This window comes from Chelonoidis abingdonii, chromosome 20 (genome assembly GCF_003597395.2).
Source record: "Chelonoidis abingdonii isolate Lonesome George chromosome 20, CheloAbing_2.0, whole genome shotgun sequence".
Lineage (NCBI taxonomy): Eukaryota > Metazoa > Chordata > Testudines > Testudinidae > Chelonoidis > Chelonoidis abingdonii.
The window spans coordinates 5,510,461-5,524,113 of NC_133788.1; the positions used below are offsets into that span (position 1 = coordinate 5,510,461).

At 49.8% G+C, this 13,653-nt stretch overlaps 2 protein-coding genes across 7 annotated transcripts in view; one reads left to right on the top strand and one right to left on the bottom strand.

The window, feature by feature from the left end:
* Positions 1–13,653, bottom strand: part of SSC4D (scavenger receptor cysteine rich family member with 4 domains) — a 53,250-nt gene that overhangs the window by 34,927 nt on the left and 4,670 nt on the right. The window lies entirely within an intron of this gene.
* The window catches only part of DTX2 (deltex E3 ubiquitin ligase 2), a 61,618-nt gene continuing 61,468 nt past the window's right edge, over positions 13,504–13,653 (top strand). For 3 of the 6 annotated variants that reach the window (XM_032778029.2, XM_032778031.2, XM_032778032.2), the window contains exon 1: positions 13,504–13,600. The gene's annotated coding sequence lies outside the window, so the exon portion shown is untranslated. The remainder of the gene's footprint in view (positions 13,601–13,653) is intronic. The other 3 variants (XM_032778028.2, XM_032778027.2, XM_032778030.2) reach the window with 1 other exon arrangement.

Genomic DNA, 13,653 nt, shown 5'->3' on the forward strand with positions numbered 1-13,653 from the left:
GCAGGACAGTGCCTGCTTTATACCCAGCGGGCAGAGTTTGGTAGGTATATAAGCCCTGTCTCTACATTTTCTGAAGGCATCAATGGACTAATTCATTGAGTCCTGAATGAAAAGTCTTGGATTGGGTACCTGCTCCCCTTGAGAGCAAATATTAACACACACACCCCATCTAGGCCCTATGACCTCCTCTCACACAGGCTCCCAGATGCCATGCAGCTCACAGCCTGTGCCATGTAACCCGCTGCCCCTCAGCACACGGCTATGGTAGGCAGCTTCCCCCTGTCTGTGGCAGCCCCTGGAGATAACCTGGAGAGATGCGGAAGCAGCCTGAACTCTGACACGCTTGGCTGGGAGACGTCTGAACTTCTCTGGGCTTGTCTTCTTGTCAAACGCAACCACCGCATGACCAGCCAGAGACGACTGGGAAGCACGTGACCATCTTCACCCAAGCTGCCCTCAGAGAGACACTTGCAGCTCCCGCTTCATTCTCCCGGCCCATAGTTTGGGAAGGGACTCCCTGAGGCCTGGCCCCCTCCCCACACCATGCTTCCAGTATACTGATCTTATCTTGCTTTATGAGCCACCGGGCCCAGTTCAACGCACAGCTGGCTTTCCATCCATCTAAGGCACTTACGTTGCCCCATCACTGTAATACTTGAGCACCATCTTTAATGTATTTCTCCACACACCATCCCCACATAGCAGGGCCCTGTTATTATCTCCATTGTACACACGGGGAGACAAGGATCAGAGAGGCTAAGTGACTTTCCGAAGGTCACACCGGGAGTCTGTGTCATAGCAAGGACTTGAACCTGGGTCTCCCAACTTCCAGACTAGTCCCCTACCCAGTTTTATTGCATAGAAGCCATCAGCAAAGAGCATGGCTGCTGGGGCTACATACCGTTAGATGTCAAAGACCCTTCTGTTTTGGCCGTCAAAGACCACTTCCCCTGTGAAGAGCGGGAGGTAACAAGGGGGAAAAGGGAGCCCATCTGGATACAGTATCAATCACCCTGACGCTTCACACACAACTTATGCGCAAACCTTTCTTCCCACTTCCATGCTCCACTGTGCTTCCTGGCTTGGCGGGGCCGGAAGAGCGATACAGAAACACTGTAAGACAGGCTGGTTGACTGAGGGCTTGCGACCCAGCCAGAAGTGACAAGCCCCAAACATCTCAGCCGGAAACCAAACTGGGTGAGATCACAAGCCCTATGGAGCCATGAGGCATTCAGAAAAGCTTCAAATGAGCAACCGAGCTTCCAGACCGACTTTGCTCCTCGCTTGTTAAAGACTGACTCAAAAACAGCCCCCGAAACCGGAATTCCATTAGCTGCCTTGGAAAGAAGCCCCAATGTGGTACAACCAAAGCCTGGGGTACGTGTGTCATGGGCGACCTCAGAGCAAGGTGCTGCGTTTGCATTGAGGAGCTAAAGATGCTGGCGACCTACAGACAATAGAGCGAGCACTTTAGACCTATCGGCATGACGGAGCAAGCGCCGTAATGTGGCTCTGTAGAAAATGGAGCGAGCGCTGTAACGTCCAGGACGTGCCACTATGGAGAATTCCCGACTGCCTGCGCTCTCCCTGCTCATATGCCACTCCCCGAGCTCGCAGCAGGGACCTGCCAGCAGACAAACGGCTCCGTTATGAAGGAATGAAAAATAATCTAGTCCCCGCTGGTGCGTTTTTCAATACTCCATTCATCCCTAATGTGCCAAGGCTCCCTTCCGAATAATGGCACCTTTTGTCCTGCACGGCCCGCCCCACCCTCAAACCTAGACTGGCTGAAAGAGGGCAGATGAGGCTCTCCTGGGCCAGCGGCACATACCTGTTCCCTACCAAGAGAGGACATGCGGCCAGGCTCATAGGAAACCATCCCAGCCTTCCCCCAACAAGCAAAGCTCCCAGTGCCACCCGCCTTCCCTGTCTCCTTTAATGCAGTCAGACAGGGGAGGAGGAGCAGCCTTTCCTAATCACCTTCTCTACAAATGATCACCTTCGGTGACTTCTGTGAAAGAGCCGGAGAGCGATGGACAGCCCCTGGCAGGAGCACCGGCAGGCTTTAACCATTAAAATGACAACCACCGGTTCCCAGACTGCAGTGGCAACACCCAGCCTGCGCTGTGTTGCTTGTGTGTGTAAAGTGCCCAGCTGCAATTCACTTAATGGATCCCTGCTCCCAATCCCTCTCCACTGGCACCAGCCTCCTCAACTCCCAGCTCCCGATTCAGGATTACACCCACTCGTCTTTAAACCCCAGGGGAAACCCCTTCATGAATCTCCATTGATTGAAAATTAGCTTTAATCCAACCCTGCAACAAGCACCCTCTCCGTCCAGGAGGCTTTTTGAGCCCAATGTATTATAGAACCATATTTAAAAGACTAGCATGCATTCTACAGCCAGAGTAGATATATCGCTCACAACCTATAGACTCACTGAAATATTGGACAGTGCGTCTGGAGTAACCTACAGGCAAAGCAACATTGATATTACACAGGGCACAGAAAGTCCCTACGCTGTCGTTCCACAAACCGATCACTATGGTCTCAAACAAACGGAGCTTTAAAACAGCTCATTTAAAAATCTTGCCTTCGGCTTGAATTGGAAATGCATCGGGTACAGAAATGAGCCTCTGCACCATTGTTCTAGGGTTGGATCCATCTCTTTTTGTAGCCATGTCTCTTCTCGAAACTATTTAAACATGTTTATGAAAAACTAAACTCTTTCAAGCTCTGTTTCCCTGCCCGAGCGCTATATATGGGTAACGATCACACTGATAATAAAGGAGTGCCATCAAAATCACATACCTGCTTGGTATTTTCTTTCTAGTGCAGCGACGGTTCTATAAAGTCCCGCAAATAAATCTCTTCTTTTGAAATAAAGAAAAGAGCTGGCTAGTTAATGAACAATTAAAAATAACAATTCAGAAGTCACTATTCCCCCCCACTCTCCAGCACCAGGAAAACAGGAGGGAAAGCAGGAAACTTTGGGGAGAATTTTTTTTGCAAATGAAAAAAAAAAAAAAAAAGGAGGAAGAGGAAAAAAAATGTTTCACCCAGCAACCAACGAGCTCCAGCCTGTCATCTCGTTCACCTTTCGGGAATGGATGTTGCTGCTGTTGGAGTGAAGTTGACTTAAAGCTCTATGGTATGGAAATAGCCCTGCATTGATAGCATCACATCCCGGGGTGAGTTTTCTCAAAAGAAGAAGAAAGGAAGAAAGAAGGAAAAAGGGACACATTTAAAGAGACATAATGGGGTGGGGAATGACTCGGGTTTCAGGCAGGCAGGCAAGAGATACACTCTTACGTTGGGGTCTAGCTCTGGGTTGCTGATGAAAAGCAGAGGCTGATTTGGCATCTTGGAGGAGGGGAGACCACATACAGAAGGCATTTCTATTTGTATGTTTTCTTCTCCTACAAAATGCCTCCGCTGGGAGTCTGCGCTAACCGTTCTGCTTCACACACGTTGGCTGCATCCCTCAGTATGGCCAGTGGCTGTGATGCACCAACAGGGAAGGGGTCCCAGAGTCAGATGACCCCTTGATTAGTGGGCACAACATATGCAGGATTTCTGGCTGAGAGCCTTGTACTACTCGGAGTCCAGCCCATTTACATCAGGTAAAAGGGACAGAGTGGGTATGAAGGAGTCCTAAAAGTCTCCGTTCCAGCTGGGGGAGGATTCCCCTGGTGCAGGCACTGTGGAAGACAGGTTGTCCTCCAGGGACCCCCTTGTAAGCTCTGCCATAATGGTCGTGCCAGGGGTGAGGATGGGAGCACACTGGCCCCATTTAAGAAGGGCACCAGCAAGACTACATCTCCTATGATGCACCTACCCAGTGACTCCCATCATGCATCACCCATGCTGTCCAAGAGGGAACACCATGGTGCATCATGGGTGATGTAGTCTAACCAGGCTATAGAGGAGAATGGGATCATGAGGCACCGTGGCAGAATTGCCAAATCAAAATATTTCAGTTTTCAGCTGAAATTTGCTAGTATTCAAACTTTTTTCAAAAAAAAAAGTCCATAGGGTTGAGAGAACCCCTGGCATTTTCCAACCAGTTCTATTGAAAACCCATTTATTTCCCAGAGCATTGCTGATGGATTAATTTTTGGGGCCCTTCTTTAACGGGCCCAGTGTGCTTATTTTTCATTTTATATATAATCTTTGAATTCCTACAGCACTTCCTGAGCACTTTGCTGGGGTGGGAGATGGGGCAGGGGTCAGAGACAATGCTTTACAAACAACACTGTTGTGATTGTGTTACAGATAATGGGTCACGTCCAGCCCTGTCCGTGTATATGTGCAACATGCAAGGATCACGTATGGATGATGCCAACACACGAAACGTGTGTCCTGCCTGGAAGGTATCCTCAGCCAAGCATGCTCCTGCCACCAATTTTCCAATGACTGGTCCCTACGTGCCTTGCACTTTTGTCAGCATGAGCTGGTACAGAGGAACTATTCCCATTGGCTGCACTGAGAGATGCATAGCTTTACACCAGGGCTGAATTTGGTCTATTCTTATCAAGAAGCCAAAGGGCCAATTGCTGAGCCGTGAGGAAGATGGGATCGGACGTTCTGAGAAAGAGGCAGAATATCTGCAGTACCTGCTCTGTGCACACTCTGAAATATGGATCTTTAAAGGACAAGAGAGGCCCAAGGTCTGAGGGATGTTGTGAACCCAAACTGACCAGTATCTCACTAGCAAATCCCGAGTATGGGCTGTGAACACAGGGTCTGCTCCTAGCCCTGTTGCAGTCCATGGGAATTTCAGTGACACAGAAGCTATCTCCTAGAGTTCTCTCTTTAAACTCCTTTGTTTTGTTTTCAAGCCGGGCTCCAAATATGTGTCACTAATTGCACTGTTAACCATCTGTTATGACTTTCATCTCTGGACTCAGTAATTAGCAATTAGGCATTTAACGGCTCTTTGCCAGTAAAATCGGAGTTTTAATTAGGCAGCTCACACATACAAGAGCATTGCATTCTTAAGTCTAGTTTGCCTCAACTTTGCTACACTCCTGGCCATCCTGGCCCTTTGCTGGGAGGCGTCAGGGCTATAAATAGTCTGGATCAAAACTGGATCGAGATCCAAATCCCAAGTTTGAACACCTCACACCAACTCTCCTTAAATCCAGAATTCAGGCGGCAGTCCAGCAGCTCGAAGAAGCCCGGGGCACTAGACTGTTGATCATATAAACTATTGGGGGGAATTTCACAGTGAATCAAGACTGTATTATTTTTAATCTCTTCACTTCCATGGTATCAGTGTCACCTTGCTTGGCAGCATTGGGCCATGCACCAAAGCTGGTCTGGGGACCAGTGAACACCCCCACCCCATCCTTGCACGCTCAGGAGAGCACGATCAGCAGCTCCGTCAGCAACACTATGGATTCCAGGTGGGATAAATGTGTTCTGTTCACTGGACTAGAGAAAGACCCTCACTTGCTGGAACCTGCTGGCTAGGGAATCGCAAGGACTCTGCTAATATTCAAGGCGCTCACACAGCAAGAGAAGTCTCTGGCCTGGCCAGGATTCTGCTGACTGATCAAGGCTATTCTCATGTCCAGCACAACAGACTAGGGAACGGAGCACCCCACTGTTTCCTCTGGCAGCTCCAGCAGACCACTTCCCTAGTGGTGTGAGTGGGACCCAGGGCTGCTGTCTTGAGGGGTCTTCTCCAGGGGCAATCCCCACAATGAGGGCGGAGGAGCAGGAGAGAGCGAGCTCTGGCTGCAAAGCTACGGGGAAATAGCATGGTGATTTATAGCGAAGGGATAGTGCAATATAAACAGCCGGGCAGGTTTTTGCTGAGTGGGGAGGAGGACGCTTACCAAGGTGTCCTAACGAGCTCTGGGTTTCCCCTGTTTGCTGAGCTCAGTGATCAGGCATTTCAGAGTTTATTTCTAGCTGTCGTATGCAGTTTGGAGAGGCTGCGCCTGCAGCAGAGGAGACTGGAAGGGAACTGCTGTTAAGGGGGGATTGCCTGGCTCTGGTCAATGGCTTAGAGGCATCCCTCGTTCCAACCAAGGCTGAGCCAGCTCCCCTCTGACAGCTGAATTAGTTAGTGGACAGCAGAGAGGGGCCTGACCTACATACTTTGAATGCAGATTTCAACTCCACCCCTGAACCTGGGGGCATTTGTAGCGGGGGAGAGGCTTGGTTCAGGCCTTTAGCTAGTGAGGCAGGTGGCCACACAAAAGCACCATCACTGGTGGCAAGAACCATGGGGACCAAACACCTACAGGGCCAGTGGAGTTACCCCAGAGTCTCCAGCTCAGGAACCAGTCAGAACCACTAAGACTGGGGGAGGAGGCCACCTGGACTAGGCACCAGCTGCCCTGCTGGAGTTCCCACTGCAGTAGGCTGGCTCTGATGCCCAGGTAACACTGATCTCAGAGGGTGTCACAGGGACTTAGGGTCTGTATCTGAGTTGTGGTTCCTTAGGAGTGTGAATGGCCCGTCGCCATATGGAGTAAAGGACTGATGTTCTTTGAGCTCCTTTTTTTGCTTGGGATAGTTTTCCAGTCTCTTTAACCCCATCTTTTCCTTTCTGTCCCTTTCACTTTTCCTGCCTGGAAAGATAAGGCCCAGTTCTCCTTTCACTTGCATTCATGCGAGAACAGGATCAGAGCCAGGGCTAGTTATTCTGCCTCTGCACAACGACACTCTGTTAGGGGGCTTATATCTTCACCCTCTCACCTCCCTGGTCCTTCTCTCATGAACAGAGAGCAACAATACCCGAAGTCCAAAGGCGCAAACAATTCGATGTTTATTGGGGTGAACTTCCAGCAAGCATGATTCCAGCTTCCTTCCTTCATCTTCTCTTCCCACCTATGACACCACAGATCCCTGCCTGTGTCCCTGTTCCTGTTCCCATCCCCTGCTCCCATTCCCCCTTTAGCAAAACATGATCCCAATTCCCCCATTCCCAGTCCCTGTTCCCATTCCCTCCCCCTTTCTGACTGACTGAAGACTATATAGTAAAACCTGAGTTTTCCTTAGCTATTCCTTAACCAATCATTTTACTGAAATTTAACTAACCAATCCTAACATATTGTAACATGATTATTTAACTAATTATATTCCACCACCTTCATTGGTTTACACCCAACAAAATTAATTATACAGCAGACAGAAACAATCACAGAACCAGACAGAGACCATGCAAATAAACATACAAAACAATACAGAAGTGAGGATTTCACAACTACATCTATACAGACATAAGGGTTCTCCAACTGTGTCTATTGATAAGTGAGTTCTTGCCAGACAGGATGCTAAAATCCTTTTACATCTTCTAGGCTCTTCCCTTTCTCTGGAGGTGACAGGAATATCAGGACAGAATTGTATTCCTAATAGCCCAATAGCACCTTATTTCAATGTGACTAGTTTGGAATGTGAGGATGTGACCACACACTTCCCAGCTTATGGCTGCCTAACTACATCTTAGCTGAAGGCCTTAGCCTGTCACAGTAAGAGAAGGCCATTACAGAGACAGTGATTTTGATTTTCTTTTATACCTCTATAACTAGCTAAGTGATAAGAATACACCTAAATTCTTTAAGTATAGGCCTTTGCAGACAGGCCTGAATATCTATATCCTAACACACCCCACCCAGACAGCCAAACTCAGTCCTTCTTAAGTCCCCTTTGGCAGCTGCTGCTGATTCCCTAGTGTAGGACAATCCTTAGCTGGCACAGGGCGTTTTCCAGGAGTGGAAGGGACAAGAGTGTAGCATGATGCACTCTGTCAATCCTGGCCAGCTGAATAGCTCCTTAGGAACTATTGTTTCTTGGTGCAAGGTACAGCAGCCCTGAGACTGCTCTGTATTGCACCAGGAACTGATATATCTCCCAGCAGCTGCACGATGGAGGGGAAGGGAGCAGAAAGGCGGTGTGAAGCCATCAATGCCCACCCCCCATTCAGGTTTACCAAGCACTGCCCTGTGCAGCTGAGGGGGCTTTTATTAGATATTTGTGAATAGATTCATTTCCATTGTTTACATGTTTTCAGAAAACTTTGTGCTCTAGAAATGCTGATGGAAGGACAAGGGCAGAGGAGAGGAAGGCTGGAGCAGCAGCTGCGGCTCCGTAACGTGCCCACGAAATGGTGCTGGCAGACAGCTGCACTCAGAAGCATCTCAGTCAAAGGTGCCCATCCCCTTCCTAAACAAAATCACCTTTGTTTGTCCCTGGTAATCTGCTTCCTGCTGCAGAAGCCACCCTGGCCCAGGGAGAAATAGCAGCCCAAGGACGCCTTGTTGAAAAGGGGCTGCCTGGAGGGGGCTCCGGGGAGTGCCAAGCAAGCCATGCTACCGACCCACATGGCTGCCAGACTGTGATCTCGGGTGGGAGCGTAGAAATTGCACACCATGGGTTGGAAGGGGGCAGGGAGCAGCAAGGGTCCCTTCCCACCTGGCAGGCTGGGGATCATTCAAAGATGCAGCGCAGCAGGGCCCCGCCGAGGAGGGCCTCCAACATAGGGGGCATTCTGGGGATCCTGCGGCAGCCCTTCTATTCGGCAGGGCCGGGACAGCCCCACAGGTGCTGCCACAGCGGAGTGGAAGTTAGAGCTTCCCCTAAAACTGCACCAGCCTGTGCCAGTGCCTGGCAGGGCCAGCCTAGGGGAGGTGTATAGCCTCCCATCTCACATGCATCAGCACAGGCCTGCATTCATCCGCATCTCCACGGTACCTCCACGGCCCCCCATCGCTGAGCACCCACAGACCTGTAAAAGCCCCATTTCCACCGAGAGCTAGGGAAGAGCCAAGCTGCTGCCCCTTGCCCATCTCTGCCCTAGCATCCAAGTTAACTCCCGAGGGGCACCGGGGGGGATGGAGCCACTGCCATGCCAGCTGGTGCCAAGGGGGCGTGCCCAGGCCCCACTGCGTTTGCCCCTGTGCAACCGGTCACGATGGCAGGGCTAGCAGCAGCTCTGTCCTCTGAGTGCACTGCACCAGGTATCGTGCTTTCACTTCTCCAGCCTCAGACTGGGCTACAGCCCCCTGGGGACTGACCGTTCTGACCCCGCAGGTCCCTTCGGGCGTCTGGGTGTTGTACTCAAAGTGCTATACGGGATCTTTTCAGGGGGATTGAGGCAAAACGCCACGTTTATTAGTAATACAGGTATTAATTAATACCTGATCATATGCATATGATATATTACAGTCATGCATTCACACACACACACACACACACACACACACACTCCGTCTTGCCTGTTGTTACAACTAGTTGCCCTCCTCTACTGCACTGGCCAGGTGAGTAGATGGGGGAGTGGGTGGAGCCAGGCTTTCGCCGAATCCGGATCGATGCCCGATGTGGACAAGGCGAGACCCGGGTCCTCGGCAAGACACTCGTATTTAAGCAGCTTCCCTCTTATGCAAATCAGACCAGATTCCAAATCTGGGTTTGTGTCCGTTGGTCGTCCGTGGTCTTTGGTGCTGCTTTTTTTTGCTGGGTGTTGTCCCAATGCTGTCAAAGAGGGCGTTTTTAAGAAGGTGCTTGCTTCTAATCCCTGAGGCCCGTCAATTATGTCTCTCTCTTTTTGGGCCCATTGACCAAGTTTCGTGTATTGTCCTTTTGCATCTGGCTCCCAGTTCCTCTTAATGTGTACTGCGTGGAGGTGGGTGTCTTCCAAGCCTCACTCATTCACACACCTCAGTTCAGGTCAATGGGCAATTAGGATACAGGGGGGGGGAGGAGATCTTATTATACGTTCTAGCAAAAAGGCACATGTTTCTTTCACTTTAACTATACTATCCTTAGGGGCTATAACATTTGATACAAAGTTTTCTACTAATTTTCTAATACAAAGTTGTATGAGAGAGGCACAATGCCAAGTCATATGAAATACAAAATAACATCATGCAAGATGCAATGTCATAAAGATACTTAATATAGAAAGATACTTAATACAAAATAACACAGTGCAATGTTATAAAGATTTATAGAGATAGTTAATACAGAGATTTCTCTACAATTACAGAGGTACCGCTGTAGCATGTTAAGTGTAGACAAGCCCTCAAGGTCTTCAAATAACCCAGCCAATGCACCTTTAGTCTGATCTTTCATAGCCCTGCACCCAGATCTGCTCAAACCTCTCCATCTCCATCTGTAACATCACCCACAGAGCCGGCTCCAGGCACCAGCAAAGGAAGCAGGTGCTTGGGGCAGCCAACGGAAAGGGGCAGCATGTCCAGGTCTCTGGCGAAAATTCAGTGGCAGGTCCCTCAGTCTCTCTCGGAGAGAAGGACCTGCTGCCAAATTGCCACCGAAGAATGATGCGGCGGCAGTAGAACTGCCACTGAAGTGCCACCGATCGTGGCTTCCCCCCCCCCCAGCAAAAACGCTGGAGTCAGCCCTGATCACCCGGGGCTTTTTAGTCCAGAACCCCCTTACCTAGCTCTGCCAATGCACCTCAATGCTGACCCTTTTATTCCAGTCACACCCAACTGTCCTAGACACACAGCTCAACCAATGCACCTCAGTTTTGACCAAGAGCCTCCTTATTATTCTGGCTCTGCCCCATGCAGCCTCTTGAAGCCTGCACAATAATGCCGTAGTATGAATCTGAACCTGTACCCTGTGCGGTGTTTATACACCCCCTCCGGCCCCCCACTGCCCACACCTGGAATACTGTGTGCAGTTCTGGTAGCCCCATCTCCAAAAAGATGAATTAGAATTGGAAAAGATACAGAGAAGGGCAACAAAAATGATTAGGGGTATGGAACAACTTCTGAATGAGGAGAGATTAATAAGACAGGAACTGTTCAGCTTAGAAAAGAGACGGCTAAGGGGGAAGATATGATAATGGTCTACTCAATCATGAATGACGTGGAGAAAGTTAAGAGGGAAGTGTTATTTATTCCTTTACATAACACAAGAACCAAAGGTCACCCACTCAAATTAATAAGCCGGGGGTTTAGCACAAACTTAAGGAAGTATTTCTTCACACATCACACAGTCAATCTGTGGAACTCACTGCCAGGGGATGCTGTGAAGACCAGAAGTAAAACTGGGTTCAAAAAAAGAATTAGTTAATTTCATAGACAGGTCCATCAGTAGCTATTAGCCAAGATGGTCAGCTGCCCCATGCACTAGGTGTCCCTAAATCTCTGACTGCCAGAAGCTGGGACTGGACGACAGAGAATGGGTCACCTGAAAATTGCCCTGTTCTGTTCATTCCCACCGTTGCATCTGGCACTGGCCAACCTCAGAGACAGGATACTGGGATAGATGGACCATTGGTTGGACCCAGTATGGCCATTTTTATGTTCTTTATCTTGCAAACTTTTCCAAATGTTTTGTAAACTTCCAGACACATGTGCACGCTTGGTGAATCTGTAAAACATTTTAAAAACCTCCTCCCCTGTTCCTGAGATCAGAATCCGACCCTCACTAATTCCAAAGAAAAGCGAAACCCAAGCAGCTCAAAAGCATAGAAGAGCGCCAGCGCTATAAATCAATTGCTAAGCAACAACACTGGTATCTCTCCGGTCACATGCAAGAAGCAGATTTCAACAAAAGGCACCATAATAAAAACCTACCAAAGACTCAGAAGGGGGAACGAGCAAAGTCATGTTGTCCACTGCTCCCCCACCTACCCCTGGAGGACTGTTCTCTGCAAAATACTTTATTTAGTCTTTTATAGCTGACCCTGAATTTTGCAGGGGAGAAAACTGACACACTCCACCTCTCTGCTTTTCCAATTTTTCCTTTGCAGACACAAATCTTTTTCTCTCTTTGCCGCTGTTGTCTACAAGGCAGGGAACAGAAAATTTCTTTAATCCTCCAGGTGATTCTCTTCCTTTGTGCCACTTCCATAATCCTGCCTTTATCACCTGCAGGCAAAAATGTAACGATTAGTGTTCATCAGATATTGGCGTTGGAGGTGCCCCTGGTCCTCATTCAGTCCTCTTAAGCCTGTTTGATGTCAGAGGGCTAAAGAGCTAAGCAGTGCAGACAATTTAACAGGGATTGGGGATTAATCTGCATAAGTAAATCTTCTGTAAAACACCAAGTGACTGACGACCGATTACAATTTTTTTTTAAACTAGATTTTCTGTGGGGGAACCCCAGATCATAAAACACCCATCTTTAATCCCATTTTCCAGACTCACTAGCTGTCTCTGTAACAGGTTGTTTCCGTTAGGCCTTGATAAGACAATAGAATCTGATAACATTTTGCGTAGCATCTTTTATCCAACCTCTCTCTGAAAATGCTTCAGAATAGATGTCATTTCCCTCTCCTTGTGCCAGTAAGAGGTGCAGACAAGGAAAGAGAAGAGACTCAAAGAAGATTTGAAACGAGATGATGAGTTTATGAGCTGGGGAAATCCAGAGAGGCTATTCCGGGAGGCAGGAGATGCAGAGGAGGCAGCTGTTGCACTAAGAGAGAAAAGGATATGAGAAGGAGCAGAGCTGTGATAATTGAGCAGAAGGGAAATGGAATGGCATAAAGGTGCCTGGAAATGGACAGAAATTGCCCCTGTGCAGTATAGACATGTAGCCTTAAAGCACTGCACTGCAACTATCTCTGCTCCCCAGATAAGGAGCCATGGGAAGAGAGGTAAGTTAGAGCGGCTGGGAGGCTACAAGTCTCGCAATATTTATGGTGTTTCTTAAAGCCCCAGCAGCCAGAATCATGTGATTATGTGAGACTCTCAGCTGACATTTAAATCAGCTAGCCTTCCTGGGTGCAGAGAAAAGCTTGAAAACAGGACCAGTGGGTGACCTGAAGGCAAAGAAATATACCCAAGTCTCATGATTTTTAAGCCAATCTTATGATTTGGAGGTTTATGGCTTTGGAGCAGCTGGGGTCAGCGACACTGGGCACCTGCCTGTCCCAAGCACAGGAAGGGGTGTCTGTGAACTGGGTCCCGCTTATGTAAGGCAGCAGCCAGGAGAGAGTGTGGGGCCTGGCTGTGTGCACTTGCCTGAGAGGGGCTTTGAACCCCCTCCCACTTCGGCAGGGATGGTTTTGTCAGCAAACTCCCTGCACACGTGGATTCCAAGAAGGATCAGCCAATGAACTGGGGCTGGGGGGACAGCATGTGTGTGGGTGCGGGGCTGGGGGGCAGGGTTCAAAGGCCTAGAAGGTGCCAATTGGGCTGGGGGAGCCCCAGGAAGGCCCCAAAGGAACTATAGGGGGAGGTTGAGTGTTGCACCTTAAGGCTCCAAAGCTGGGGAAGTGGGGGGACCCCCAACAAAATCCCCCAAACTGAGGTGCTGGGGGAGTCCCAACAAAATCCCCCAAACTGGGGGGTGGGATGGAGTGGGGGAGCCCTCATAAAGCCCCCCAAAGCTGTGGCAGTTGGGGGAGCCCCAATAAAGCCCCCCAAGCTGCGGCGGGACTAGACTGGGGGATCCCCCCTAGCAGGTGACTCCTGCGGCGGCTGGGGCGGGGCGAACCAGAGGCAGAAAGCGGGGGAAAGCCGATGGCCGCCCCGGACTACAAGTCCCAGGGTGCCTCGCGCGGAGCGCGCATGCGCACTGGGCCCGCTGGCTCGGCTGGGAAGGAAGGCGCTGCCCCCGAAAGCTCTCGCTGCTTCTGCTCAGCGCCGGCCGGAGCGGAGCCGGAGTGACGGTGAGGGGCGCCCCGGGCATCTGAACGGGTGGGGCGGGGCGGGGCGGGGCAGG